Consider the following 7,049-nt stretch of genomic DNA (forward strand, 5'->3'; position numbering starts at 1 on the left):
GGATATCCGAAGTTTTCGGATCCGAATCCGAATAGTAAAATTGATTATCCGGCGAATCCGGATCAGGATCCGGATACCTTGAAAAGTCCAGATATCCAGCTCCGTTCTAGCCCTATAACGCACATAGCAATATTCCCAGAACTCGGAAATATATTATTAAGCATTTATGTATTTCGTGGAGATTACGTGTGTTTAATATTATATTTTGTTCTCTCATTTTTTCATTTTTTAATTTTAATTATTTTTAACAATCAACATACAGTATTCGGAGTTTGTATATTTCTAAGGATTATATATTCTGTAGTGAGGATGTATACGATGATATTTAATATGGTATTATGGTATGAAAAGTTTAAAGAGTATGTTTTTTTTACTTAAAATGGTATGGATTTTACGGTGCATCATTTTTAATGTATGGGAGCTTTCATGTTATAATTTCAAATAAGAAAATGTCAGAGTTGTGATTTGTTAACGACATTTTTTTCTTTTTCAAATATTTATCAAAACTACTTGATATCTGGATGAATATTATTCTCTCTCACACGAAAAGTCGGACTGATTTCTTCTTCTTTCCGAAAGCCACTTAAACTTCTGTAGTTTCTATTTAGATGCTTAAACTTGATAGTTTTATAGAGGAAACTTCTGCCAAAAAGCATGTCAATGATACAAGTTTTAAGGAGATGCTCACAAGATTCAAACAACTCGGATATGCAATACGTAGCGGATGATGTATCGAATGGTGGATTACAAAATACCACTCAAACGTATGAAAGCCATTGTGATAAATTTACGAATCTAAATTTCAAAAGGAAAAACACAAAACACCAAGCTTGAAAATAAAATAAAAACTCTGTCTTGTTAACAATTACATGATTATAAGAATGTGGATGATGAGCTTTGTATAGATTCCATAACAGCTAAGACCAAAGCCGGGTCTGAGATTTCTTTGACTATAAGTAAGAGAAAAAATTAGCCCCTTAGTCCTTTATATAAAAAATAATGTAACGAAAAAACATCAGTTTACTTTATTCGATATCAAAAAAGAGTAATATCCATACATTATTTATGAAATATGACTTTTCTTGCATTTTTACTTGCAAACTCATCCATCAAGCTTGTATAATCAAGTTCTTTAACCATAGCCCTTTCGATTGACAATGTTGATATATAGTCCATTCAGTCTTTTTTGTGACATAGTCGATCCTAGATACGATTTTATGAGTTTCAACTTTGAAAAAGTTCTTTCTATATTAGCAACCGAAACTGGAATCGTCATCATTATACAGTATGCAGTCCATGTTGTGGATAACACCTTTCCATTCTTTTCAGAAAATCCAACACCTCAACCAGCTTCTTTATTTCTTTTGGTAAAACATCTCATAGAAGCTTTAATTCCATATATAAATCATTACCATCAACATCAAAATGGACACCATGCGTCAAATAAGCTTCTAGGTTGGCACAAAAACTCATCAAGTTATCCAGTGTTGCTGATTTGAGTTCCTTCAAGTCAAATTGATAACTAAGAGTTTTCAAGGCTCTTTGTAGAGGTTATCAATCCCCTGTCTTGTAGTACAAGGGGTTTATCAATCCATATGTGGTGTTAGACACTAAACTATGTGATCAGGTTCTTAATTCAAGTAAACAAGAGTGATTTTGATTAACTAATGACAACTACAAACTTAAAAACAGGATTAAAGACTAAAGAAGTGATCAAACAAGGAACTAAACAAATGACAAGTGATGAGAATGTATGTATGATGATGAGAAAGGTCTTAGACATGATAGGGGATTAGGGTGCCTTCAGTGATAAACTAGTGAGCTAATGAACCATATGATCAAGCAAACCATTCAACATAAACATCTTTAATTAAGTTAATCCTCTCATGAAGATATTAAATCCTATGCTAAAACAGTTTCTAACCCAATCATCATCAGTGAAACATGAGTTAACAAGCATTAAGAATCAGTTCAATCTGTCATTTAAGCATATAGACAATCATTCTCATGATGAATAACACTTAAACCTCTAACAACCTTGGTTCAGACATTTCATCAAACACTTTTGGTGCATGAAATGCCCAGAATCTAGACCACATATGATTTGTATGGATCTAGCATAGAGAACAAGTTGTAGAGAATGGAATATGCATGATCTAACCCCTAAGCTCACTAATCTACCACTTAAGCACCCTAATCTACATATCTAAGACCTTAATATGGGATTACTCATTAATCATGATCAACACACTAGATCCTTTGCAAGATGTGTTGTTAATCATGATTAGAAGTGTGATTTGATGATAAGAAATGATGAAACAAGATGAAAAATAAACTTCAAATCGATATTAAACTCAAAAGCAAAGTGTAAGCAAGTGGTCTTTCACAAAAAGGGAAAAGAGACTAGAAATGGATCAAAAGTTGTCTCCAAATTAGGTCTAAAAACTATATATAGATGCCTTGGACGAACCGGGTCAACCCGGAACAAACCAGGTACTGACCCGGTCTTGGTAGGTAAAGAAGGGGTTTGCCATGGTCTAGCAAGTTCTGGTCAGCCCGTGGCAAGTGGCCGTGGCAAAGTCTTGTATCTTCATGTTCTTGGATGAATATTGGTGTCACGGTCTAGCAAGTCTGAGTCAATACCCGTGGCAAGTGGTCGTGTCAAACGCCGAATGTATGTAAAAGGTTGCCACGGTCAAGTCCTAGACCGTGGCATTCAGACCGTGTCAATCGCCGAAGGTGTGTAAGATGTTGCCACGGTCAAGTCCTAGACTGTGACATTCAAACCGTGTCAAGTGCCGAATGCTTGTAAAATCCTTCCTGGCCAAATGTTACTTTGCCACAGTCAAGTGTAGACCGTGGCATGAAGATCGTGTCAAACGCCGAAGGATTGCAAATAAGTGCCACGGCCAAGTGTGGACCGTGGCATTCCATCGCGGCATGTTTCACTTAGCTTGCATCATTCAGGGCTGTTTGGACCACTTCGCATTCCGGAGAGTGTAACTTCTGAGATACTTGTCCGAATTGTGTGCTTCCGGTTTCAAAAGACACAGGACTCATATATCTCCAAATTTGGTGAAGAAAGCTTCGGTGCTTGGGAAGTGGAAGGCTTCCTGGAGGGCTCATCTTCGCAATGCAGTTACACGATCAGAGAAGGGCGTCTAGACATGTGTCCATTCCGGAGACCGTATCGTCCTGCTCATAGCTTAGAATTGAATGATCTCGGATGTTCTGGAAAGAGGACTCAAATGTCTCTGATTCCCATGAAGGCCCCGGAAACTGAATCGGCCTGGAAGTGCACCGTGCTTCGCGTTCTTCAAAGCTCATCGGCTTGATCCAAAACGGCAGCGAGACAGGAGTTTATTCCGACGAGTTTAACTTTCTGCTCACGCGTCCGAATTGAATGATTCCACTTGCTCCGGAACCGTAATCCAATCCTCTCCAACTTTGATGAATCACCCGACAACTGAATCGGACCGGAAGGTTCCCTGGACAGGCGATTTTGGAAACATTTCTGCACCCAGAGATTTTGGCCGAGAAATCCATTAGCCAGTACGTGTTTTGGCCGATAAAATCCACCCGCGGTACGCGTTTTGGCTGAGAAAAACCTTCCTGGTGCGCGAGAATGGCCGATAACCTCCAAAAACCCAATTTTACCAATTTTTCAAGCCTTGATTACCATTCCACTTCCTGGAATCATCTTTCCAGCTCCAAAGAGCTCCAAATAGCTCCAAATGCACTTGTTAAACACTCAAAACATGCAAAGACTCATTGGGACCTAATGCATCTCCTAAGTTCTAAAAAAAACCCTAAGGACCTAAAATGCATGAAATAAAACATGATTTGGAATGAAATATGCAACCTAAATGATGCAAATTATGAACATATCAACTCCCCCACACTTGTCCTTTGCTTGTCCTCAAGCAAACAAGAACAAATGAGAGAGAGAGGTTGAATGCATGGGAGTTCACATTTCCTTTTTGAGAGAGGTGATCACAATGAGAATTCAAGTTCATGCTCAATTATGCAATGCAAAGCCATACTCAGATATATATCAACTCAACAAGGAATCTCCACAAGTTCTTCACTCTCTCAACTCTTTCACATTCATTAAGCTTTTATCAGGTGAATCTAATGATGCAATGTTTAAACAAGCTAGCTTGGCCAGGGAGAGGCTATGAGATTAAAATGATCTCATTAGTGTTCAAGTGGGGTTTAATGCAGCAAAGGGATCTCTCTATGAATGATCAAACTTTGGCAGAATGCTAAAGGTAAAAAGCAACCTATGCATACTAGGGCAAAGACTCATCACACCCCACCCTCTACTCAAAGCTTTCTCACTTGCTCACGCTCTCAAGAACCTCACTTTTCACACTTATCTTCCTCTCACTAGGGGACTTACTTTTCACTTTCACTCTCAAGTCTTGGAGTTCAAACTTTACACAGCTCCTTTTCTTTTGCAACCTCTAGCCTCTTTTTTTCTTTCTTTTCAAAACAATTGAGCTCTTTGGCTTCTTTTCTTTTCTTTTTACTTAGAGGCTAGGCTCTTTCCTTTCAACACACCAGAGCTCACTTTCTTTAACTCAAAACTCCAAGACTGATTTCTTTTTCTTTCATTCCCCTAGCTATTTCCACTTTCTCTTTTCCACTCATCTCACCTTTTTCCACTCACCAACAAGTCTTTTCCCCCACACTTATTCCTTGCCAAAACTCTCAGTTCCTTGATGTTGGAACACAGCACTCAATGAGACCTGCCCTTGTCGCTCTAAACCTAACACTTTCTGCTAAGTTTGATCCAAGGTGGCCTTTCAATTCACACACAAACATTGGCTTGAAAGAAGGATGGGTTCAAGGTGAGGGAACTGATCCATGATGCGGATTCAGCTACTTGAGCTAAGGAAAAAGGGTGGTAAAAACAATAGTTATAGCTCAAGTATGTATATCGGTATCTACAAGCTTTTTCAAACGATGCATCACCAGATATTTTCAAGTCAAGTTCAAGGTTCCCACTTAATTAGAGTTGAGTTCAATTCAAACTTGCTTCTCAGATTCAGATCATTTCAGACTTTGCAAGCACATAAAAAGATTCACAAGCATATTCAGTTCAAGTTCTCAAAGTGATGTACTCTCTAGAAAACCTATCATTACTCCCTGCAAGATGCAACCTACATGAACATGCAATCTAGACTTAATCCTAAAAATGAGAATGCAACTACATGATCATTTTTTTGTGAAAATTTTTCTGGTTTTTCCATTTTTTGGTTTTTTTATATGCACTTAGATGAGACTACATGAATATGCAACTAGAATGTGACTCAAGATTCAAAGTGTAAAATAAGAAAAGAAAAAACATGATTAGTAAAGGATGAAACTCCTCCCCCACACTTAAATAACACAGTCCCCTGTGTTATAAAAGCATGAGAAAGGAGTTAAAAACAAAGCAAACAAGTAAAATGAAAAATGGAAAAGAAGAGCTACATGCATATGTATAGAGTTTTGAGTGTTTACCTCAATCACTGAGGTCTGATCCCAGGTAGTGAATGGGTTGGAGGTGGAACATGATGGAGCTGAGTATCTAGGTGGGCTGCTCTCAGGTGAGTCTGGTTGGAACGCTGTGGCCGGGTTCACCCAATCTTCTTTTCCTGGTGGTAACACAAGGTCATGAGCAGCTGAGCTTTCTCCCACATCTTCTCTTGCATCTTGTTTGGGTGAGGTGGCTGGAGCTGTGAGTTTCTTCACCTTGTTCTTTAGTTGCCTAACACAGTCAACTAGCTTGTGGATTGTTTTGTCTTGCCATTTGCACCATTTCTGAAGGCTGTATACAGCTTCTTTGTGTGATAATCAGGCTCACCCCAAAAGTAAGGATCAAAGTGGTACTTCCCTGCTCCCATCCTTCTCTCAAAATCTCTTGGTTCCTCATTCTCACAACCAGCGGTCCTAGTAGTGTCTTCCTCTTCAACTGGCTCTTTGCCCTTGGAACTTGCTGTCCTCTTGCATTTGCGGATTGGAGGGTGAATGGCTGGGTTGTAGAGCTGATCCTTGAGAACAATAAAGGAGACATTGTGCCTTTCTGAGAGAGTGGTGATGGCTGGGTGTGGCAACAGAACTTGAAATTTCTCATCTTGTAAGAGCTTGAAGTTGTACAAGAAGTTTTCACCATTGCTTTCTTCCAAGAACTTAACTTTGGTGAGTGTAGCTTCATCAATCAACTCATGCCTGACCTCAACATCATCAAAGACAAAACCTCTTGCTTTCAGAATCTTTGTCACTAGCCATCCATTGTGCAACTTAGTGAGCTTCTTTCTCTTGCCCTCACTCCAAGCAATGTCCTTGTATATCAGCATATGGCGTGCCAAGAATGCACCACCAGTGGGGATGTAGTGTGGGAGATGAAATTTTCTCTTGCTCTTCAAATAACTGATGAGAGGATGTAGACCCATACCCAGAAGTTCCATGTCAGCTAGATGCACCACACCATCATTGTGCTTGGTAAAGAACATTTGGCAAAGCACTTTGTGAGCATAGCGGATGGCTGGGTTTCTTATCCATGAACTCTTGCATCTTCCTCCTCTGAAGCTCCCAAAAGCAATTGTATCCCACAGGTCAGTAATCATGTGATCAGGGTATGTGAACTTCAGTGACTCATCCTGTGTAGGTCTTGAGAATGCAAAGATCTCATCCAATTCCTTGAAGCTCACATGGTATTGTGTACCATTGATTGTGAACTCTATATGCCCAAGACCATTTCCCTCCATGATACTCTGATCTCTTGGGCCATATCCACAAACTTGAAGGGATGCAAGGAACTCTTGTGTTACACCATCATGAGCCATTTCTTTCATCTCAAAGAATCCACCAAATCCCATGTTGTCAAAAATGAGCTTAACCTCTTCAAGAATCCCCATCTTTTTCACCAGCTCCATGTCAGGGAACTTGGTTTGCAGCACCTTTACATTCTTGAACATAGCAAAGTAGTCATCAAAAGTTGGTTCTTTGTCCTCAGGTTCCGACTTTCTTTTTGCTTTCTTAACCGGCTGCATTGGGATTTC

This window comes from Eutrema salsugineum, unplaced genomic scaffold, assembly GCF_000478725.1.
Source record: "Eutrema salsugineum unplaced genomic scaffold, Eutsalg1_0 scaffold_7, whole genome shotgun sequence".
NCBI lineage: Eukaryota > Viridiplantae > Streptophyta > Magnoliopsida > Brassicales > Brassicaceae > Eutrema > Eutrema salsugineum.